This window comes from Alligator sinensis, unplaced genomic scaffold (assembly GCF_000455745.1).
Source record: "Alligator sinensis unplaced genomic scaffold, ASM45574v1 scaffold755_2, whole genome shotgun sequence".
NCBI lineage: Eukaryota > Metazoa > Chordata > Crocodylia > Alligatoridae > Alligator > Alligator sinensis.
Window position 1 is genome coordinate 1932712 of NW_005841883.1, and position 11160 is coordinate 1943871.

The window sequence follows — 11160 nt, forward strand, 5'->3', positions numbered from 1 at the left end:
ACCCCCCCCCCCCCCGCCAAAAACCCCAACCGAGATGCTGCAGCATTTACTTTATAGCAAAAGATGAACATTTAAAAAAGCATTATTTCTGTTCCTGTCCAGTTAATAATTTTAACCCCCCCCCCACAAAACCCAAGGTTTAGAAGAGTGAATTTTTTCCCACTTTGTAATGATATTTCATTAAAAAAATGCCATGAGTGAAAGTATATTTAGTGCTGGTGAAAAACACTAAATTTGCAACACTACAAAGTAAAGGCCCAAGACAAGAGTACGGCAGTGCTGCCCCATGACATCTCACTCCTGACTTCAAGGGACCATCTCAGAGGCCAAGAAGATGTTCATTTAGCAGAGGTATGAGAAGCTGGCTGGAGGAAATTTGATCAAGGCATCAGGGTCCTGTTGGAAGCACTATTGAAAATATGGAGACCTTGGATGGAATTAAAAATCAGTGGGTCTAATTCACCCTATTGGCAGAATTCAACCAGAAGGCTCCTGGCAATGACAACACTGCCTAGAGCTGGGTTATATGAACAGCAATGAAGCCGTATGGAACAGTAACTTTTCTTTCAGTGCGGATGAGTACCTTCACTGCGTTAGTTGCTCTGCTGACAAATTACACCCTGTAGACTTTGCGTCCCCTAGATTTAGAACTCAATAACAGGAAATATATCAAAGGTTTTCCGTTACTCTAAATGATTGTGTAACAAATAGGCAATAGAATTTATTATTGCAGGAACTTAGAGGCTCTTACTGGTATTTGGGAAGACCAGGGAATTCTGTAGTCGCTAATTCATGTGTGTCTTACATCTAAAGCACAGAATAGCAAGTAAAGAAGTATGGGTTCTGCTCCCAGCTCCATACCTGTGAAACTACTACTGCTGCCTCAGTGTGAAATGTGGTTGCAAATTCTTATGTATTTTGAGTCCTTTGAGATCCTTGTATGGGACATGGTTGTCAGGGAACAACTGGGCACAGGTGGTCAGGGCTTGACTGTAGAGGTCCACAAACCAGGGTATTAGAAGTAGGAAAGGTGAGGGAAACAAAGGTTTGGATTAGAACCAGGGAATCAGGTCAACCATCCAAGTCTAGAAGGCTAGGGACAGACATTACATATAAACCAGTTTAAGTGATCAGAAACTGGTTTAAACCTGTAACAGAAAAGAAGTTCAGTGCACATAAACCAGTCTGAAAATGGCTGAAACTCGTTAGAGACAAACCTGGTTGAATGTATATCAGACTTAACTGATTTGGATCAACTGGTTTATGCAATGTTTGTCCCAGACCCCTTCCTGGTTTAACTTAAACCAGAGTCCCCCAGCATCCCAGATGCTTTGCAGCCCTGGGCTGCAATCTCTGCTCCAGAGCAGGGCTGGCCCCACCCCTCTGCCTCCTAGCTGCAGCTCCCGCAGAGACTGTAGGCACAGCAGCATCTGCCTGGCTTCCTCCAGTCCCTGCCCTCCTCCAGTCCCTGCCCTCTGTGCTTACCACTCCCTGCTCAAGCAGGGATTCCCCCCTCCCCTCTCCCACAGCATGGACCATAGCCAGCATGTGGTATGATAGCTAATGCTGAGAGGTGTCTCTGTAAGGCAGTTAGGACAAAGGCAGACAGGACAGTGTCCACTTAGGGCTTTTTGGAGCTAGTCAACAGGTAGCTGGTAACAACCCTCTGTTCCTTCCTTGGAAAAAAGTTGTTTAAGAAGAGTTTGAACTAATGAGAGAGGCTTTTGTTTTCTTGATGGAGTGCTAAATGCTGTGTTATCAACTCCCTGTGGCTCCCTCGCTGATCAGGAACAGTGAGGGAGGGGAACCCCTCCCTAATCCTGCTGGGGCCTGACCATGCCTCCCCTCAGCTCAGTACTGCCGAAAGGAAGAGAAGGCTGCTGTAGCACCCCTTGGCTTCTAGCTTGAGCCACTGCAGGCATGTGCCTGCATTTTCTCAGTCCAGAGGGAATGTCTGTATGCTTGCAAACTAGTATAGCCTAGCCAGGTTAGACTAACCTGCAAAGATTGAATCGATTAAGGCTCAGGCTTTTTGAATGTCTGTCCCTAGCCGAAGGGACCAGGACTACGGTAGTCAACTTGGGGAAGTCAGGAATAGGAGGCAGGAATTAAGACTGGCATCACTAGCCAATGAAGTACAGAGGAGGCCAGCTATCACTGTCCAGGACAAGGATATGGGCAATTGCCAAGCCAAACCACAAGACAGGAGCTGGCCATCAGAGGACAGGGTTCTGGAATAGATTCTGGAAGTAGAAGTAGTCAAGGAGCCAGCAAGGCAGTCTGAAAGTGCCAGGGGTCAAGGTTTACATCTGGAACTAGGAACAGGCAGGCAGGAACCAGTATAAAGCTAGGAAGCCAACAAGCAGGATCTAAGGGATAGGAAACTAGCAGGACCAAGGAATCAGACATGCAGGACTAGCCCAGAGGCATCTGTCCTATTGAGTAGCCAACTAGTTACTGAACGGGCTGCTGTGTAAAGCTGGCACCCATACCCAGCAGGCAACAGGAGCTGCTGTTGGTAGTTAAGTCACTGACAACCAAGCCCACTCAGGTAACTAGGGCCAGCTGGTGGTAATTTAGCTAGCCTGCTGCCCTGGTTCCTGCCAGTGGTAGAGAAGTGCAACCTATGAGCATCAGAAAATACATTTGAAGGCCTAAATAAGTCAATAGCTTGGGAGAAAAGTATTCTCCCTTCATGTAACCAAGGTCCCCAACTGGAATACAGTGCTCAGTTTCACACATGCATCATTGTTTAGTCTCTCTTTCCATAATATTGCTTTTTCTTGCAACTGATCCCTCTCAGCTCTTGAATCTGCCTAATAATTGCCTTTAGGTGCAATGGCTATGGAAATAGGGCCTTTGGTTTATCAGATTTTCCTCTGTGCAAACTGGAGAAAGAAGTAATTGTGGACCCACATAACAGAATAATTTGGAATGGTGGTGATTAAATAATTTATTGAAAGACTCTCTCCAGTCATAAAATCAAAGTAGGTAGTTTGATCCCCATGTTCCTGTTAAACTATTATTTTTATAATGTATTGGGAGAAGGCAAGATACTATTCTTTTCTCTAAACTTTGGGTAAAAAAGGTATTAATAATTTACTTCCCATATTGAATCATAATTTTTAGAGTTCTATTTTCAAAGTCCTGTTACTAATTCATAGATTCATAGATTCATAGATGTTATTGGTAGTTATGTTAATTGGTTGATCCTAATAGGTGTTAAGTCTTCACAGCATAGACAAGTCAGCTGGACTTGTGAACATCTAGTGCCAGTTGGAATCAGACTGTATGGTGTAAGGACATATTTATGCATTTCACCTCTTTTAAGTGATTGTGTGTAGCTTAATACAATGGTGTCACCAATTCTCTAACACAAATGAGAAAGGGAAGATTTTCCCTGTGATGCCCCCAGATGGTGGTGCGAGTATCTCCCACTCCCTGGGCCAGGCACCCTGACTCGCCTGCCATGACTTGATGGAAATATACTTGAAGGAGGGGTTCAGTGGTGTTCCTACACTGTCCTGGGGATGGTAATAGTCATGGGGTCGGTGCCGTTGATTCTGGGGTTCTGCCTCCTCTACACCCTAGTCCACTCGCCAACTGTGCGGGCTATTGGACATCGTTCTTAATTATGGGTTCTGGCTCCTTATGGCCTCTCTTCGGGCCTCACCCTGTCAGTCTCAGGGGAGAGTGCAGGCTTGTGGTGTCAGCCTGGCACTCGTCCCTGTTTCTTTCCCCTGCACCGTCCCTTTGTCAGGTCTGGCACAGCCATGCCCTCTGCTGGGTTGAGGATGGCTGCAGCGACTCCAGGCTCCCCACACCAGGATAGCCCAGAGCCCCCCCGGGTGCTCTGTGTGGGGAAGTGCATTCTATCTTCCCCACACTGGTCCTGCCCTACTCTGTCAGATCAGTGTTGATGTGCTGGCTGGAGTCCACCCCGACGAGCTGGGCATCTCCCATGCTGGTTTCCCCCATACCCGGATTCCAATGGGGTTTTTAAATCTCCCATGGTGGTGGGCATAGCTGACGTTATCAGCCGGCTGCCACCCAGCCTGATTACCAGCTGCTTGAAAAGCTGGCGCAGCACCAGCTTGCACAGCTCCAGCCCTGATTCCAGTTCCCTCCTGGATAGGTTCCCTGCAGTGTCGGGGTCCCCAGGGCTACCTTTGGGAGCGCTGGGGTCTGTACCCGGCGCCTCCAACCCCTGTGAGCGGCTCCAGCCACCACTTCCCCCCGCCCCCACAAGTAAATCACTTTAATAGGAGTGTCATGGTGCTGTGACTCTAATGACCTCTGTCATGGAAATGAAGCTACTGAAATGTGTGATAGAAACCAAGAGTATAACAGACAGTCATATATAACAGTGGTACCTGACCTTTTTGGCTCGTGGGCCAGATGAATGGTGCCAAGTCTATCTGTGGGTTGGATCTGGTTTGTGGGCCTGGTCCAGCATGTGGTGCTGTTCCAGCTGTGGCCTGATCCAACTGCATGGAAATGGTCTGGCAGGGGGTTATGCAGCCACATGATAATGGCTGCATTGGGTTCTGGCTAGGCTGCTCTCACATGACTATATCAGGCCCTGACTTGATTCAGCTCCATGGGAATGAGACCTAAACCCTCTGTGCAGGCCTGGCCCAGCTGCATGGGTCTTGAAAATTTGGTGTCAGGGGAATAATAACTTCAATCACTCCCCCACTGCCAAATTTCTAGACCCATGGGGAGGCTTGTGGGCTGGATTACATGGCTCTGCAGGCCGGGTCTGTCCTACAGGCCAGGAGTTGAGCACCCTGATCTACAATATACTGTAGCAGAAAGACCCCTTTTCCTCTTGCCTGCAGTTGCTCTCCCTTCCTTGGATATGTTTTTCCTCTTCTACCTTTTTTTCCTTCCTCTTTCTTTCACTTTAAGATAAGGAATTGTGTTTTGAGTATGTGTGCATTTTGTATCTCCCCTTGTATTTTGGTATTTTTTATCTATTTGTGTGCCATGGCATTATATTTGTAGCTTATATTTTATACTCCTCACCTTTCAACTTTCAACTGAATGTGTTTAGTTTCATAAATAAGTTATACATTGTAACAATGTTAACAAGGGCAGGAATCAAACTGCCCTTCCCTGTATCAGGCTGGCCCCTGAAAGAGTGAGTGAATCAGTGATTGAATGTGTAACATGGTAGCAGGCAGCAATTAACACCTAAGAAAACTGCAGATGAACTAACGGAAGAACTCAATAGAAGACAATGTAACAACCGGGAAATCTCTAAACCTCACTGATCAAGGGCTAGAAGCCCTGGCCTGAGTTAATCAATGCCAGGGACCAACTTTTGGGCTGAATATCTCCAAATCAACCACTCCCAGAGTCCTATTCAAAATTCATCAATGGACTCTCAAACCTGCACGTACATGTGGACGACCCCTGGGGCTGACAGATGCCATCCAGTAGCCACCGAGGGGGGAAGTCCCACGAGGGTCAATGACCCCTGGATTGGGCAAACCTGAAAACTGGGGAGTCACCAAAGTCTGCCTAGGACAGATAAAAGGCAGTGAAAAGTGACCCTCAGTGGTGCCCTCTTGATCTCCAACTCGACCAGACCTGTCCAGCCAGAAGGACCAGCTGGCGACCCCCTTCTGGAAGATAACACCACGCTGAAAGAAGCTTCGACTGGCCATCGATGGCAGACTCCAGCGCTTGTAGGATAGGTATACCGGACTCCTGTAGCTTGCTACTGTGTGTGTGCATGTGTGTGTGTGTGTGTGCGTGTGGGGACCAGCCCCAAGGTTTATGAGTTAACTTCATTACAGTGTTTCAATCCGCCTAATAAACCAGAATTTTAAGGATCCCGAGTTGGACATTTGTAGCCAACAATACAGTGTTCTTATTCCCAGAGAACAACCTGCCAAAGAAGTTACACTACAATAATGTGGTAAATACAGGGCACCCCGAGAAGAGTTTAGCTCTTAGCAAAGGTTCTATAATGAGACCAGGAAAGACAACCCCTAGCGAACAGTTTTAGCCTTGTGGTGGGCATGGGTGCTTGTATTATATAAACATGTCATACATGCCCATGGAAGATGTATCACATGCAAAAAATATTTGTGGGCATGCTTTAGTGCTTTTTATTTAAAGGAGGTTATTTATTTTATTTACATAATTATCTCAAATCTTTCAAAACCCCTTTAATATGGCATATATATATAATAGAAATTGTGTGTGTGTGGAGGGGGTGGGGAATGATGATCCTTTCTGCCAGTCAGCAAACTATACCACATATCACAGGTCTGATGTAGTGGAGTTACATTTTTTGGGATCATAATCCCAAAATGGGATTTTTAAAAAATGCACTGAGGAGAGGTAAATTAGCCACATTCACAGCATTTTAAATTACAGGAGTACAGAATGCCCACAGGAGTAGAGAATGTAGATTAACTGAAGATAGCCATTATGATGATTGGCTAAATTACTTTTGATATACCAACATCCCACACCAGGATGGCATCCAAACCTGCTTTACATATCTACAGGAACAAGATTACAACTCAGAATACAGACCCAAAGATATTACTGACCTTATACACTTCATCCTCTCACACAACAATTTCACTTTTAATAATCAACACTTCCTCCAGATGATGGGAATAGCTATGGGCACCAAAATGGCCCCACAGTATGCCAACCTTTTTATGAGCCACCTGGAAGAAGACTTCCTCAAGAACTGCACCATCAAACCCTTGCTATACTTAAGATATATCGATGACATCTTCATCATATGGACTGAAAACCTGCAATCTCTGATTGAGTTCCATCAGAAATTCAACAATCACCATCCCTCCATCCAACTTTCTCTAGAATACTCCAGCACCAACATCTCCTTTTTAGACATGATGATCAGTATCCAGAATGATAAAATACAGACCATGTTATACAAGAAACCCACAGACCAACATACATATCTGCACAGAACCAGCAATCGCCCTAAACACACCAAAAAAGCTGTGATATACAGCCAAGCCCTCAGATACCACCTCATTTGCACTGAAGAGAACACCTGGGATTGCCACCTCACCAATCTTAAAAAGGCTTTCACCCAGCAAGGACACTCCTCCAGAGAGATAGATCGCACGTTTGAAAGAGCCACGCAGATACCATGTGAAGAACTGCTGCAGTACAGAAGAAAACCCCCCACAAATCGCATACTGCTGGTTATGACATATCACCCCAGGATCCAGACCGTGCCATGACAAGAAATGCAAAACCTGCCCCCACATCTCCACCACCCCCACTATTACTACACCCCACAACAGAGCCATCAGCATCCCAGGATCTTACAGCTGCACCTCCAGAAATGTAATATACCTCATCCAATGCACCAAATGCCCTGATGGAAAATACATAGGAGAGACCAAACAACAACTGTGCACCAGAATGAACGTACACCGGAAATCCATCAAAGACAGAAATACCCAATTACTGGTGGGGGCACATTTCTCACAGGAGGGCCACTCTCTCTCCAATCTCTCAGTCCTGATCCTCAAAGGAAACTTACACAACACTTCCCAGAGACGAGCCAACCTCCTGGATACTAAAAATCATGGACTAAATATAGACATTGGATTTATGACACATTATAACCTGCCTGACATCTGACTCCCCAGGTCTCTCTTCACTTTCATCCCCCTTCTCTCTCTTCCCCCACTTCCCCAGCCTGTCTCTCACCCACTGATTCCTCAGTCTACATTTTCACTGACTACCTGTCTTGTATGCATACCAGCTCAGCCCCTGGCTTCTTTACTTTTCATTCCATCCAGGAAGAGCACACACCAACTGCTGAAACTTCCTTAGCCTGACAAAGGGCTTTTGAACCTGAAAGCTTGCTTAATAATTGTTTTCCAACTATTTAAGTTGGTCTAATAAAAGATATCAGATTCACCCAAAGAACCTTGTCTGTCTTTTGATGGCCCTGCATTCAGCAATGAGCTGTTCATACATGTTTTTAAAAAATCAAGTTTTTAAAACTTAAAAAAAAAAATCTCTGTGCATCTCTCTAAGACAAGGTGATAATCATCAACTACATAAAAAGCCTAAAATATATAAAAACAAAAACACAGGAAAATCCATGAAAAATAACATTATTCTAACCTAACTGGGTGTTGAAGGAAATACAGCCTGCACTGATTGTGATTATTGTACTATCAGAACCCCTTGGGTGCATGTGAGGCATTAACTGTATAAGTGACAATCATCTGCATCTAATCTAGTTGTTTTTCATTTTGCTCCATAGTCCAAACATGAAAACTTCTATATAATTGCTTATCTTCATTACTTTTACCCACATCATGATATAATATTGATTTATGTATTATAACTTGGCTGACAACATTTATTTTGGACTGAAACAACAGTGCCTCAGCTCTGAGCCAGGGAGCAGTATTTGCTTGGCTGCTTTTGAGTCAAAAGGGAACAAAACTAAAATAAAAAGTGTCAGTTTTTCAGACACTTCTCTTTACTTCTATTACTTAATAGTTGACTTGTGTTTAAATGCAGCATTGGAAGTGATTTGCCTGTCAGTTTTGATTTTTGAACACAGCTGCTTTTTTAATATATAAGGGTCTGTTTTTTCAGTAAATTGTACACATGCAAACACTCACCCACTTAGGGCCAGATTTTTAAATTAGCTCAAGGCCATATTTTTAAGCACTCAGCATTTCCAGTTGGGATCAGATATTCAAGGGCTCAACTCCCATTTAGGTATCCAACATGCTGAGCTTTTTTGAAAAGCTGGCCCACAGTTCATGTCCACAGGGTTTTTGTCCAGATAAGAACCTGTCAGGCCATGTGCTTGCACAGATCTCTCTGCTGTGTCTGCATGCATAATAAGGGACCAATCAAACCTTGACTGCATGGGGAGCTGAATCAGACCCTACACACCTGCCCCACTGGACTGGCCATAGTAACCACACAGTTTTGTGCAGGTGCCTACTCAGTAGTCATCTGTGTTGTGAGAGGAGCTAAAAAGCCTGTCTGTAGCATGTGTACAACAGTTCTCTGCACCTCATCCTATATTCAGGGACTTGCCCAGGGTCCATGAGCTCTCAAACTAAAGCTTGAGGGGAGCATAGGAGTAGAAATCAATTCTAAGAGTTGTCAATCCCAAAACACGGTTTGCCCTCTTCTCCATCTGTCTCTTTGTAAAGTCTGTGTAATTCTTGGTATGTAATATGCACCTCAAAATAAAAAAAATCCCCTAAGTGCCAGAAGCCCGGGCCCTATGAGCAATCAAGCAGTCTGCACTCATGATGGAGGAAAGAACATTTTGCTGAAGAGAGAGATTTCAGTTTCAGGTCCTCAAGGGGTTATTCTAAAGCAGCATGAAAATCTTGTACTATCAGAGATTTCTTACCAACAGGCATGGAAGTAGCCCATTCAGCCTCTGTGATCTAAAAACAAAACCATCCTCTTCCATCAGTGGATGTATTTCTTTTTTTATAAAGAGCACATGATAGAGCTTATGGGCCAAATCCTACAGCCTTTCTTCAGTATTTTTTCAGGCAAAGCTCCTATCAGTTTCAGCTTTCGTTAGAGTAGAGACAAGAAGATTGGTTTGAGCTCATCTCTCTCTTTTCTTAAAAATATTCCTATTTCCCCACCACCTACTACACTCAGTTTGTGTGTTAAATCTTTTCAGACATGCACCTCATTATATGGACATTCGGTTTTGGAAATCCAGAATTTTTATACAAGTGAGATTTTCATTGTGATTTTTGTACAAGAGTAAAGTTAATTAGGTTGAATCCTTACTCCTCCAGGAAAAGGAGAAAGACCTTTCTATTTATCCCCTTAAAAACAAAGTAATGTTCTTAAGGATTGTAAAGGCATTTGTGACAAATGCCAATACTGGGCTCTGGTAAGCAGCTTCTTTTGTTCATCTCAACATCTGGCTTGCTGTTACACCTGAAGAGGTAATTAGAAAGATAAGTCAAAACACTAATTTGCAACATTCAAGCCTTCCATGGGAAGGTATTGCCATTACAAAGAGAAATAATGGAACACATAGTCCAAGCACAGGGGCAGTAGCCACCATTTTTCACTCTTCCTGGCAGCTCACTGTGACCTTTAACCTCTTCCCACCAGCCTCCTCAAAGAAGCTACAAGATTTAGAAGAGGAAAGGAAAAGCGTTTGCTCTTAGTATGCAAAATGCCCAGTGCATTTATACTAAGAATAAGTATCTTTTAGTCTGATTCCCACGTCCTACATTTTACCCAGATGTTCCAACAATAAAACTGCCCCAAAGAAACAAACCAACCACAAACACACACACACTTGGGGTGGGTTCCTCTGTAATAATTGAATAATCAAACATGCTTCTTTGCAGCAAGAAGTCTCAAACATCCTTGGCTGGTTTTTTATTATTCTGGTATAATAATTTCTGGCATATCTAGAGCTAGTCTCTCAGTCCACTCAATAACTATCAGTTAATTTAATTTTGCTGCACTTGGTGATGTATTTAAGTGACACTATCTGTGAGTGCCAATACATTTTGGATGCAGAGCATCCAAGCTACTTACACCTGGATAAAAATGGATGTGACAAATTTTGGATGTAATTATAGAAGCTGTTGTTCAAATGTTGCCTTGTTATAAAATGGGGTTCTTCTGTCAATCATTTAATGTCAGTGATCAAAAAAAGTTTGGCTCTGAACTCTTCTGGGCCCAGTATTGGTTGCACTGAAGTCAATTATTTTGGAGGAAGCAAAACCAGGACCATAGAAAGGGTAACTCTGTCAATAAGCTGGTATTGGTATAAAATTCCTCCTTATGTGGAGCTCTGTTCTTGGGCAAAACTTTTTCAGTAGTCATGTGTTAATTGGCAGGAAATTGTTTTCCCTGAGCTCCTTTAACAGAGGGCATTTTGCCTTCCTTTCAGAGAACTCCACGTTTTCGTAGTGTACAACCCTCAACATTCGATGGTGGTGAGGGCATAGATGAATTCCATGAACAGTAAAGACATAACTTTCCACAGAAGCACAAGCAGCCAGAACATGGATATTATTTTCAAAGAGCTCTTTGTCTATAAGAGCATTTGAATTAGAAACTTGTTTAGCCAGAATCTCTTGTTACAATTTACTGATTCATTGGGTGGAGATTTTTTTTGGCGGGGGG

At 43.8% G+C, this 11160-nt stretch overlaps 1 long non-coding RNA gene across 1 annotated transcript in view; it reads left to right on the forward strand.

Moving 5' to 3' along the window:
- Nucleotides 1-6525, forward strand: part of LOC112549223 — a 31079-nt gene extending 24554 nt beyond the window's left edge. Inside the window, exon 3 of the long non-coding RNA XR_003092594.1 lies at nucleotides 6391-6525. This is a non-coding gene — a long non-coding RNA (uncharacterized LOC112549223). The remainder of the gene's footprint in view (nucleotides 1-6390) is intronic.
- The last annotated feature ends 4635 nt before the right edge of the window (nucleotides 6526-11160 follow it).